Below are 12,884 nucleotides of genomic sequence, written 5' to 3'. Positions count from 1 at the left end.
GTTGAGGCAGTAACAGTTCGGGGCAATACTGTTTGACAGGCTGGTGACAGTCTGTTCACTGTAGGTACCACCCGAACAACTTTTGCAACTTAGGAAACTTCAAACACTTGTCGCTGAGCCGTTCATTTTAACAGGTGACCTTAACGCCCGTACAATGCTGTGGGGCGACCCGCGCTCCGACGCAAGAGGGCGAACTGTAGAAGACTTCCTTTTATTTGCTGGTACGGTTCTGCTGAATAAAAAAGAAACCACCTTCTATAGTGCCACACATAAGACATACTCTTCAATAGACTTAACTGTAGCTTCAACTCTAATGTCATAAGTTTACTGGAAGGTCATAATTAACCCTTGTGGAAGAAACCACTTCCCTATTGTTTTAAATTTACCGAAACAAGCTGGCTGCCTTCCACAGGTTCCCTGATGGAAAACCGACTCGTCAAACTGGGGACTGTTTCAAAAGATTACGCACCCTACAGTGGCCGGATAATTTAATGTCTTTTAATATTGATGATGCAGTGGCGTATTTGACAGGTTTTATAATTGACGCCGCTGAAATATGCATAAAACAAACCAACGGACTTGCTAATAAGCGTCGTATACCTTGGTGGAACGATGAATGTAAAGAGGCACGGAAAAAAAGAAAATAAAGCGTGGGGCCTGCTTCGTGACCTTCAAACTGCGGAGAATCTCGTTAATTTCAAGCAGGCAAAATCACAGGGCAGGAGAATACGTCGACGTGCTAAGCAGGACAGTTGAGAAAGCTACATATATATTATCAATTATAAGGATGAGAGTAAGGTGTGAACAGATTAAAAGGCTGGGAAACACAACCACTTCCCTTATAAACACTAAAGGTGACAGCATGAAAGATCAGGCCGATTTGCTGGGCGAGCATTTTCAAAGTATATCGAGTACATCCCACCATGAGCCCATTATCTTAAAGTTCAAGGACCACGCAGATCGGGAGGGCCTCAAACGAAAGTGAGCCACAGATGTAGCTTACAACCATCCGTTTAGTCAAGCTGAACTCAAGTCTTCTCTCAGCTCTTGCAGCAACTCAGCACCAGGTGCTGACTGCATACTATATGAAAAGTTCAAGAACCTGCACTCAGAAACATTAAACACGCTTCTGTCTGTTTACAATACTATGTGGGTATCTGGACATATTGCCACACCTTGCAACATGTGGGACATAATTAGAAAGCCGAAGACGCGCGCTAATCCACGCGCCATGCGCCGGCACCTGCTTTGACGGGCGCCAGCGAAGAGGCAGACGAAGTTACTCCGATCCACGCGCGGGTGCCTGAGCTTTTGCGTTTGTTCAGCTGGCGGTCAGGGACTCGACGCTCAACGCCTCAACGCTTCAGGTCGTCTGTTCTCCTAGAACGTGACATTTCTGGTGGAGGTGCTGGGTAGCCATCGACCTATGCAACAGACCCCTCCTAGCAGCAAGAGCATCAGCACCATACCGGAGCTTACACCAGTGCACCGTGCCAGCCGGAGAATTCGGGGACTGGCCCCTGAGATTGTGCCGTCAACCAGGAGCACAATGGCTGCGGTGGAAGGTACGGCGACAGTACCAACTCATTTAACGTTGCAGAGCCCGCGAGTGCCGCGTTCCTTCCACGGCGACCTTTATGAAGACGTGGAAGACTGGCTGGACGACTTTGAACGAGTAGCAGATTGCAACGAGTGGGACGACCGAGCGAAATTAAAGAATGCGTATTTCAGCCTTGAGGACGGTGCTCGCACCTGGTTCCAGAACCGCGAAGGGGCCCTGACATCATGGCGTGAGTTACGTCGGCGGCTCTTGGACACGTACTCGAGCCCCGATCGCCGAGAGCGAGCAGAACGGGCCCTCCAATCGCGTGCTCAGAAGCCCAATGAAAGTGTTCTGATGTACGTTGAAGACAGGACACGTCTCTTCAGGCGAGCCGACCCTAGCATGCCCGAAGACAAGAAGCTCCGTCATTTGCTGCGGGGTGTCAAAGAACAGCTCTTCGGTGGGCTTGTTCGTAACCCGCCGAGGACGGTTACCGAGTTCCTCGCAGAAGCCGTTGCTATGGAAAAGGCGCTGCAGCAGCGGTCGAACCAGTATGACCGACAAGTGAATGCTGCTTCGACAACCATCGGTCTGGGAGCTTTCGCGACTGACATTGAAGTGCTCCGCGAACTAATACGATCGGTAGTCCGCGACGAGCTGCAACAGCTGCACCGGGCGCAGCAGCCTACGGTCAACTGCATCGCTGACATCGTGCGTGACGAAGTGCAGCATGCACTCGGGGTACCTCAACCTCGCCCCGAAAGAACACCCCAGGCGAGTGAATTTCGGCGCACGACATACGCTGACGCGTTGAGGCGCAGTCTCCCCGCATCGGCAACATCCCCACTCGCGGCGACCGATTTCCAGCGTGAGACGTATGGAGACACACTGAGCCGCTCCATCCCTGCATCAGCTGCGCCAAGACCCGTTGCCCTCCACTCGGCACAGGCGGTGCCTTACTTTCCCGACAACCGCCCTGTCACACGTAAATCGGACATTTGGCGCATGCCCGACCGACGACCGCTTTGTTATCATTGTGGTGAGGCGGGTCACGTATACCGCGAGTGCCACTACCGCCAACTTGGACTGCAGGGTTACGCTGCCAATTCACCTCGACCCCGGTTCGGACAGAGGCCGCCCGAAATTGAAGCGTTCATCGCCCAGCAGCGCGCGCCTCAGTCACCAAGACGCCAGTCGCGATCGCCATCACCGCGGCGATCCTATCCAAGTCGCGAAGGTGCGTCGAGGATGACGCAGGGACGGTCTCCGAGCCCTCGCCTGGAAAACTGACGTCAGCGACCTTCCGAGGCGAGGCCGCTGACGCGCGACGTGCTGAAGACCTCCCAGCGACGCGACCTCGACCCGACGGAGATTCGACGACGCCTGTACCCAGAGATTTGGACCTCCAAGCGACGCGACCGCGACCTGACGGAGATTTAACGACGCGTGTACCTCAGCCTGCAGACAAGTTCGCGATGAACATACCTGTGCTCGTCGACGGGAGAAATGTCAGTGCGCTAGTCGACACCGGCGCCGATTACTCAATTATTAGCGGAAAATTGGCGAGCCTTCTCAAGAAAGTTATTATGCCTTGGACTGGGACACAAGTTCGTACAGCTGGCGGACACGTTATCGCACCGCTTGGCGTGAACACCGTTAGGATACGAATCCGAAATTGCACGTTTCTCGCTAGCTGCATTGTCCTGCGTGAATGTTCCCGTGATTTAATTCTTGGAATGGATTTTCTCCGGGAATATGGTGCCATCATCGACCTCAGGAAGCGTTACATCACTTTCTCTGCGAGGAACGCTACGGCACAAGATGATGCCTGCCGCCATAGAGCCGCACTTCGCGTTTCCGACGACAGCGTAACTATACCGCCTCGTTCCAGCGTTATGGTTCAGGTGATATCCGAAGGGGCGCGCAACGGTCAAGTCCTAGCAGAAGGCATTATTCTCCCTCCTCTGCTACTCGTTCAATCTGCAATCTGCTACTCGTTCAAAGTCGTCCAGCCAGTCTTCCACGTCTTCCTATTAAGTTACACGACGCATCGAAAGACGACTGCCTATCACCCGCAGACAAATGGCCTGACCGAAAGGCTCAACAAAACTATGACTGACATGCTCTCTATGTACGTAGACGTTCAGCACAAAACGTGGGATGAAGTACTTCCCTACGTAACGTTTGCGTACAACACCGCGACGCAAGAGACCTCCCGCTTCACGCCATTCTACCTTGTTTACGGTCGTGAAGTTCAGACCATGCTTGAAGCAATGCTTCCATGCGACACCTTTCATGGTCTTGACCAAGACGCCGAGCTCTTCGTGCAGCGAGCCGAGGAAGCACGCCAACTGGCTCGCACGAACATCAAGAAACAGCAGTGCATCGACACACGCCACTACAACCTCCGCCATCGCCAAGTTGAGTACCAACCAGGAGATCGGGTTCTGGTCTGGACTCCTGTCCGCTGCAAAGGCTTATCCGAGAAGCTTCTCAGCCGGTACTTCGGACCTTATAAAGTGCTGCGGCGAGTGAGTGACGTCAACTACGAGGTTCTTCCTGACGGCAGCCAACCAACACGACGTCGAAAGACACTACCCGAGATTGTGCACGTTGTGCGGCTGAAACCTTACCGCACTCCATAACCACCATAGTTTGTGCACCATGCCATTCCTTTTGTTTTATTTATTTTTGTCGTGGACAATCATTGCCTCAGTGACATTGCCCTGCGTTTTATGACTGCGCGTCAGCCAGCGTTCGTGTGTGCATGTGTCTTCCACGCGTGTACTTCTACGTTCTTCCTGTAGTGTGTGTGCTTCTTTTAGCATCGAGTCGATGCTCTTCCGAGGAGGGAGAATAATGCCACACCTTGCAACATGTGGGACATAATTAGAAAGCCGAAGACGCGCGCTAATCCACGCGCCATGTGCCGGCACCTGCTTTGACGGGCGCCAGCGAAGAGGCAGACGAAGTTACTCCGATCCACGCGCGGGTGCCTGAGCTTTTGCGTTTGTTCAGCTGGCGGTCAGGGACTCGACGCTCAACGCCTCAACGCTTCAGGTCGTCTGTTCTCCTAGAACGTGACAATATTCCATCCTCATGGAAAGAAGCCATTATCATCCATATTTATAAACGAGGCAAGGACGCCGCGTAAGCCAGCAGCTATAGGCCAATAGCACTAACAAGCTGTATGTGCAAGTTATATGAAAACAATGTGAACCGGCGTCTAATATATGGAAAGCTACCTTCTACTTGACCCCCTTAAATGTGGTTTCAGGGAAGGTAGCTTAACAATAGACCACCTCGCTCGCATTGAGGCAAACATTAGAGATGCTTATATACACAAATAATTCTTTCTACCTGTATGTCTCGACTTGGAGAAAGCCTATGACACAACATGGCGATTCGGAATCCTCCTAGACCTATCTGCGATGGGTGTAGGTGGTAACATGATAGAAGGCTATTTTTCTAACCACACGACCCGCGTTATAATGGGCAATGCCTTTTCCAGACGTTCCACTCAAGGGACTGGTGTGCCTTAAGGGGAGATCTTAGTGTTAAAACGAATTCCCTTCACAGAGCCATTCCATCCTCAATGCTTTATTCATTATATGTCGATGATGTGCAGATAGCATTTAAGTGTTGTAAGCTTGCAATATGCTAGCGTCCCGTTCAGCATGGATTGAACAAAGTGTCAAAGTGGGCCTGTCAAAATGGCTTAAAGTAAACCCCCTCAAAAGCTCAGGTGAACGTTTCTCTAGAAAGACATAATACAAGATCCAGATATTATGCGGCACGGACAACACATACCAATCAACACTGAACACAAATTTTTAAGCGTTATAATCGACACAAAACTAACCTTCATTCCTCATATGACGTATCTCAAAGCTAAGTGCCTGAAACCAATGAACATCCTGAAAATACTGTCCGACACAAGATGGGGTAGTGACAAGAAATGCCTCTGAACCTCTACAGGAGCCTTGTACGATCGTGGTCAGACTTCGGCGTCATAGTGCATCACTCTGCTACCCCCGGTGCTCTCAAGAAGCTGGGCCCTGTGCATCATCTTGGTATTTCTTGGCATCATCTTGGTAGTCCTATTCAATGCCTTTATGTCGAAGCGAACGAATGGTCTATTGATCTGTAACGGCCATATTCTATTTTTAATTATTTTCCGAAAGTACGTCCCGTGATAAAGACCAACCTTGTTATCTCACCATCAACAATATGATCTCTGCAACACATTTCCATAACAAACCTGCAGCGAGAGAGCAATTCTCCCTTCGTGAGAGGAGGCTGAGCGAATATATGGACATTCCGGTTCTTGAAAATCGCCTAATTGTTCCTGCTAAGACGTTACCGCCGTGGTTGTGGAACATCATTGACTGCGACACGTCAGTTGTGAAGGTAACGAAGCCTGCTCCAGAGGCCCATATTCATATGCATTTTCTATAATTGCAATTTAAATACTCGTGTACAGAATATTACACATATGCGTCTAATTTGCATGCCGGCGTGTCTCATGCAGCCCACGGCCGATCCTATTCGCAGTCCAATGATCTTCACCATCACGCAAGCATTTTTAGAGCAGAGGCGTATGCACTATGGTCCGCTGTGAAACACATCAAGCAGTTAAAACTACATAAGGCGGTCATATACACAGACTCGTTAAGCGTCGTTAAAACATTGATGTTTTACTGCAAACACAGAAATCCAGTAATTGCAGATCTTTTCGCTCTCATATGTGCTATTTATGCCTCTGGCCAACATGTAACGGTATGCTGGGTGCCTGGACATAGAGGTATTGAAAGTAACGTGCTAACAGATCGAATTGCTACTTCCTTAGATACGAAAGCTTCCAACATATTCATAGCTCTTCCGGTTATAGTCCTAAAGCCATACTTGCGGAAAAAACTGAGAACCTATTGGCAACATAGGTGGGACGCTGAAATCCTTAATAAACTCCACGTAGTTAAGCCACATCTAGACTATTGGCTATCTTTGACCATGTCAAGACGAAGTGATGTCCTATTCTGTCGTCTAAGGATAGGACACACTTACGGTAGACAGTTTTTTGTTGACTGGCGGTGAACATCCAATGTATGGTAGATGTGGGGAGACCCTCATTGTTCAGCATGTCCTGCTGGAATATTGCGAAGCACAAACCGAGAGGAAAAAACACTTCCCTTTAGCATATAGGACGTCTATCCCACTTGACCTGAAACTGTTTCTAGGTAGTGAACCACTATCTGACATGAAGAAAACGCAGGGCAGCCGACGCGTACGGACGCGTCTACGCCGGCTCCGTCTTCTTCGAATGATTGCGAACGGAAGATTTGCTTCAATCCTCAAGATTTTTCACCATTCTACAGACCTCGTCGAGAGGATTTCACTGAGCCTGTTTTTGACCTGGTAGACCTATTTTTCGCCATTTTTGGAGACTTTGAAGTTTTCTCCCACCGATTTCCCCACTAACCCTAGATTTTGGATTAGCGGCGGCGAGGAGTACGGCCGGGTGGCCGCCCGCCCGCGCCGTCGGAACGGCATCATGCCGGAGGTGGAGATGGTCGAAGGGGAAACTCTTTCCCGCGAATAAGCTGACGCGCCTGGGTGGCGGACCGCTTTAAGCAAGTATAAGCGTTCTTCCCGGCAGCAAGAGAGCGTTTCTACTCAAAGTGACGGCACAGCTGGCCGCCGCACGGCCAACGCGCAGGGCGTCGTCCGGCGCCTTGCGACCGTATCGAGGCTCCCCCGCTTGCCGCAGAGCCATATTCGAGTCATTCTCCGACCCAAGGGAGGCCTGGATCTCAAGAAGGTTAGCCAGATTCGTCTGGCCCAAGCCCTGGCGACGGCGGCGAAACTACCCCCGGAGGAATCAAAGGAGGATATCATCTGCCCGAACATAACTCAGAATATTCTTGTGGTCTCTACCCCAGAGCCCAAGAATGCGGGCGCCTACGCGGCGCTGCGTCTCATCAGGCTCGGCTCGACTGAGTATCAAGTTTCTGCCTACACCGCGGCCTCCGACGATACCTGCAAAGGCGTCGTCCGAGGTGTCGACGTGGACATTGGCGAGCAGCAGTTGGCGGCCATGATCGTCAACCAGCCTAATCCTAAAGCCATGGAGGTGCGTCGCATCAAGGAAACGACTACGGTCGTTGTTCTCTTCAGTGGACTAAAGGTACCTAACTATGTTATGTGCCGTACGAGCATGCTTAGGTGTTCAGTTCAGTTCAGTTCAGTTTTATTCCTTAAAGGCCCATTTTTGGGGGGCATTATTATTTGGGGGGCATTTGGGGGGCATTATTATTACGTTGTACATGAGACAGACTGATGTTTGTTATGGGTGTGGGGCTCTCGGTCATCGGGCCGATGTTTGCCCCACCCCGACGAAGAAAGTGTGCCGCGGGTGTCGTGTGAACGACCCTGCGGAGGATCACCAATGCCATCCGAAATGTGCCTTGTGCGGGGGGGGGGGCACATCTAACGGCAGACAAGGCCTGCAAACATCGTTACCAAGTCCCCTTCGTGCTGAGACAAAGAAGACGGCGTAGGAAGCGCGCCAAGAAACGCCAGCAGGCCCAGGAGGGTCTGTCATCACGGTATTCCAGCGTGGCACCACCTGCGAGAACGCACTCTCTCTCGCCAGCTCCTGGGAGACGCCGTAGCCGCTCCAGGAGGCGCTCTCGCTCCCGAGGACGCTCTCGCTCCAGGGGGCGCTCCCGCTCCAGGGTGCGCATCCAAGAGGCTCCCACCACCTGGGCGGATCGAGTCAAGCCAATGCCGGCGCAGCAGCCAGCACAGGTAACGCACGTGGCACTGCCAGAGCAAAAGGAAGACCCTAGGGTCGCTTTTCTAATTCAGGAGAACGCTACCTTGAAAGCTCCGCTTCAGCAGATGAGGGTCGAGTTCGAAGCTCTCAGGAATTCAGCACAGCCCCCGGCGCGGCCTTCGTCAGTGGAGCGGCGGCCGGCTAAGCGGAGGCCTTCTAGAAGACAGCAGCTATGCTGACAAGAGGTCCAGCAGGCATGACTGACTGTGATTAAGCACAACTACAAGAGATAGGTCCAGAAGGAGAGGTTGCGGCGGCATCCGAGTCGGCCGTCCTTGAAGCAATCAAGGAATTGCAGAAGTCGGTGATGCGCCAAGCGGAATGTTTTGACCTCGTAGCACGCAAAGTCGCAGTGATCGAAAGCAGGCTTGGTCTCGGGGAGAATTCGTTGGTCGTCCCGGTGACGCCCGTCTCACTGGTTCCCCAGGCGGGCCCTGGTATGCCGATGGTTCTGGCCCCCGTACATAAGGACGTGCCGAGAAGTCGGCAAAACAGTGGTAGTAATCATGGCTCCCAGCGCAAATGAGTTTGCCATTTAGCAGTGGAACTGCGCGGGGTTTAGGAAGCGTAAGGTCTCCCTCCAGCAGTATATTTCCCCATTGGCGGTGAGGCCGCATGTGATTGCCTTACAGGAAACCATTGACGCGGCGGTTGCCTTGCCCGGCTATCGATCTGTATCAGTTAGGGGGGAGGGGCAACGCGGTCTGGCTATCTTGGTTGCGAGGAAATATGCGTTTGTAGAACACAAGCTTCAGCTAGGCAACTCTACTTTGGAGGCCCAGCTGGTCGAAATCATCCCGAATAATTGGCTTAAGTGTAGCATCTTCATACTGAATGTCTACAGTACCCCTCGGAATCACAAGCAGGCGTTTTCCTCGGTGATCGCAAAGGCGGCTGCCCTAGCGGGCAAGTCGCCGCTCGTAGCTGTCGGGGACTTTAATCCCCACCACCCGGCCTGGGGATATCCAAAGGCCACTGTTAAGGGGAGAAACCTGGTTCAAGCTATGACGGATTGTTCTTTAGAGCTGGTCACGGACCCTCAGTTCCCAACTAGGGTGGGCACCTCTGTTACGAGAGACACCACTCCGGATCTAGCATTTACCAAAAACGCGGCGGGCGTACAGTGGGCTAACCTGCAGGAAAGCCTGGGAAGTGATCACTTTATCCTCTCGGTCACCCAGGAAACCCGGGTGCCTCCGCCTAGGGAGTTCAGGGTGACGGACTGGGACGAGTTTAGAAAGCATCGCAAGGCTGATCAGACCGAATATGTCACGTTGGAGGACCTCTTCTCGCGATTAGCAGAGGATGCTCTCCTCGCAACCAAGACGGTCCAAACTGACTTACAGGTGGATGCAATGGACTCACGTCTTGCGCATCTGTTGGAGGCTAAAAAATCACTGGTTGAGAAATGGCGCACACAGAAGCTCGATAGGAGGCTGCGGAAGCGCATAGCGCTCCTCAATTAAGAAATCGAGGACAATTGTCAGGAACTGTCTAGGCAGCAGTGGAATGAAGTTTGCTCAAAAGTAGACGGGCAGATGCGCACCGGGGGTAAATGGAACCTCTTGAAGGTGCTTCTCGATGAGACTAATTCTAAAGGTAACCAGAGGTTGGCAATCGACCGATTGGTCCAAGCACAGAGGAGCGGTGGGGTCGATGACACGACTCTACTTATGGAATTGGCGGAGCGATACCTTCCGGTTGGCCCCGTAGGGGACTGGGATTACCCGGACTACCGGGGAGGACCGCTGGAGGCAGTCGATTCGCCCTTAACGAAACTTGAGATCGAAGAGGTGCTTGATGAACTTAGCAGTCGCTCAGCCCCTGGCCCTGATGGAATCACGAATAGGCTGCTGCGTAATCTTGATGATACGTCCATTGCTAAGTTAACCGAGGAGGTCAATCTCCTATGGGCAGAAGGCCGCGTTCCGGAAGCATGGAGGACCGCCTCGGTGGTACTCATTCCCAAACCGGGAAAGGCACTCGCCAAGGAGAACCTACGTCCCATCTCCCTTACCTTTTGCGTGGGGAAGGTGATGGAACATGCAGTATATAATAGGGTCACTAGGCATATCGAGGATAAAGAGCTCTTTCCACATAACATGGTAGGCTTCCGGCCGGGTCTCTCCACCCAGGATGTGATGCTCTTGATTAAGAGGCAAATTATCGACCGACAAACCCAAGATATTCGGGGAGTATTGGCCCTTGACCTCGCCAAGGCGTTCGATACCATTTCACATAAGTTCGTCCTGGAGGCGGTCGAGAGCATGGGGCTGGGACCAAAGTTCCACGCCTATGTTCGTGCCTTCCTCCGGGACCGCACAGCAACCATAAAGATCGGCCAATTAAAATCGAGGGCCTTTACCCTGGGTGCGAGGGGCACGCCGCAGGGAGCGGTCATTTCGCCTCTCTTGTTCAACATAGCCATGAAAGGCCTCTCAGAGCGTCTTTCCAGTGTAGCGAATACCAACCACGCCCTATATGCGGACGATATTACTGTCTGGTGCATGGGAGGTTCGGATGCTGAGGTGGAGGAGGCGCTTCAGTCGGCACTGTCTATCACCGAAAGTTTTCTGGAGTGTACGGGGCTTCGGCTCTCGCCCTACAAATCGGAGTTGCTTCTCTACAGACCGGTTCGGCCCGGGAGGAGGCCCTCCACGCCGCTTGATCAGGTACAGATTACGCTAACCACAAGGGATGGGCTGTCGATTCCCAGAGTCAACTGTATTAGAGTGCTCGGCTTGCTTCTTGAGTCCAATGGCAGGAATTCACAGGTTTTGGCCCGCATCACCTCCAAAACGGAGAATATGCTCAGGCTGATTTTAAGGGTCTCAAACCGCAGGGGAGGGCTGAGGGAGAGCAATCTCCTTCGGCTCTACCACGCGTTCCTCATGAGCCATATTAATTACGTAGCATCGGCACTAAATTGGTCTAAAAGCGAAGAGGATAAACTAGACACTTTAATGCGAAAAAGTATCAAAAGGGTGCTGGGACTCCCCATGAGCACCGGCACGGACAGGCTCATGAGCCTGGGCATGCACAACACCCTATCGGAGGTGACTGAGGCACAGAAACTAGCTCAGGTCGCGCGGCTCTCCTCCACCAAGGCTGGGCAGCGTCTTCTACAGTCGCTGGGCTGGCATCATACGGGCAGCACCGAACAGAAGGTGTTTTTAACACAGACAGTGAAGGGTACCTACGAGGTGGAACCCTTCCCGCGTAACGTCCATCCGCAGTACAATGTTGGCCGGCGAAAGGCACGGGCCAGGTCTCTGCTTGACTTCGTAGCTAAATTTCCGGGAAAGGTGGCTTTCGTTGATGCGGCGCAGTATGGCCGCTCCGATAGCTTTGCGGCCGTGGTTGTTGATCATCGCGGTCGCGTACTCAACTCAGCTTCCGTTGGGAAGGTGTAGAGCAGGTAGCAATAGCTCTAGCGATGAAGGATCCTTCGCGTCCTGAGATATTCACTGACTCCAAGGCTGCCGTCCGGGCCTTCTCCTCGGGGGTGGTCTCCAGGGAGGCTGCCACTATCCTCAGTTCGAGGGCTGCGGTAGGCTTTCACACAATTACGTGGTTCCCGGCCCACATGGGCTTAGGGGTTCATCCGTCAGTTTCCAACGTCAACAAACTTGCCCATAACCGTGCGCGAGAAATCACGTGCCGCGGCGGTCGGGGTGGGTCCGCAGGCGGGTTCGCGGAGAGCTTCAAGGATCCACTTGGCACCTTTCACGAAGTTACGTCTCACTATCAGCTGTCAAGGCGGAGGTACCCCGTCCCGCATTCCAAGCTCACTAGACCGCAGTCGTCCGTTCTCCGGATGCTGCAGGCAGGTTCGTTCCCGTCTCGTAGCACGTTTAGTCACTTTGCTGAAGGCATAGATCCAGGATGCCCTAGCTGCAGGGAGAATAAGTGCACACTCGCTCATATGCTCTGGCAGTGCCCGGCGTTACGTGGCGCCAAGTTCAGCACACAGCAGGACTGGGAGAGGACCCTTAAAAGCGGCGAACTCTCAGTCCAACTCTCGGCAGTCCAGGAGGCCTGCGAACGGGCGGAGGGCCCCGGTCTTCCAGTACCGGCGTGGGCGCGGCCAGCAACCGTGGCGGACCCGCCTTCGGGGGGTGTCTGATCGGGGTTCTTCAGGACCAAATAAAGTTCATTTCACCTCACCTCACTATCTGACATGAAATCCAATTTAGCCGTCTTAAATGGCGTTCATAGGCCCAACGTATTCTTCCCAAGAAATTCGTAGCATGGCCTCCTGTCAGAGGCCGCTGTTGCGATGTCTACCCTTATTATAGCACATGCCTCCGGCCCCTTGTACACAAGGGACCCGATGGGGCTGTAGTTCTATTCGTTGACATCCATCACTTTTCCATATTTAAATACATGTTATGCTATCACAACGTCGTTGCAAATCTCATACTCATAGCATATCCCACTTCAGTCGCTATCATATTTTTAATTCCTATATAGTTAAAGCAATTTACAGATCTGAGTTTTTAGGCC

General features: G+C 52.5%; 1 protein-coding gene across 18 annotated transcripts in view; it reads left to right on the top strand.

The window, feature by feature from the left end:
- LOC125941611 (zinc finger protein 391-like) overlaps nt 1-12,884 on the top strand; it is a 330,617-nt gene that overhangs the window by 13,449 nt on the left and 304,284 nt on the right. The gene's annotated exons all lie outside the window — the stretch shown is intronic.

Source organism: Dermacentor silvarum, chromosome 11, assembly GCF_013339745.2.
Source record: "Dermacentor silvarum isolate Dsil-2018 chromosome 11, BIME_Dsil_1.4, whole genome shotgun sequence".
NCBI lineage: Eukaryota > Metazoa > Arthropoda > Arachnida > Ixodida > Ixodidae > Dermacentor > Dermacentor silvarum.
Note: the sequence above shows the minus strand (reverse complement) of the source record. Positions and strands in the feature narration are given on the sequence as shown.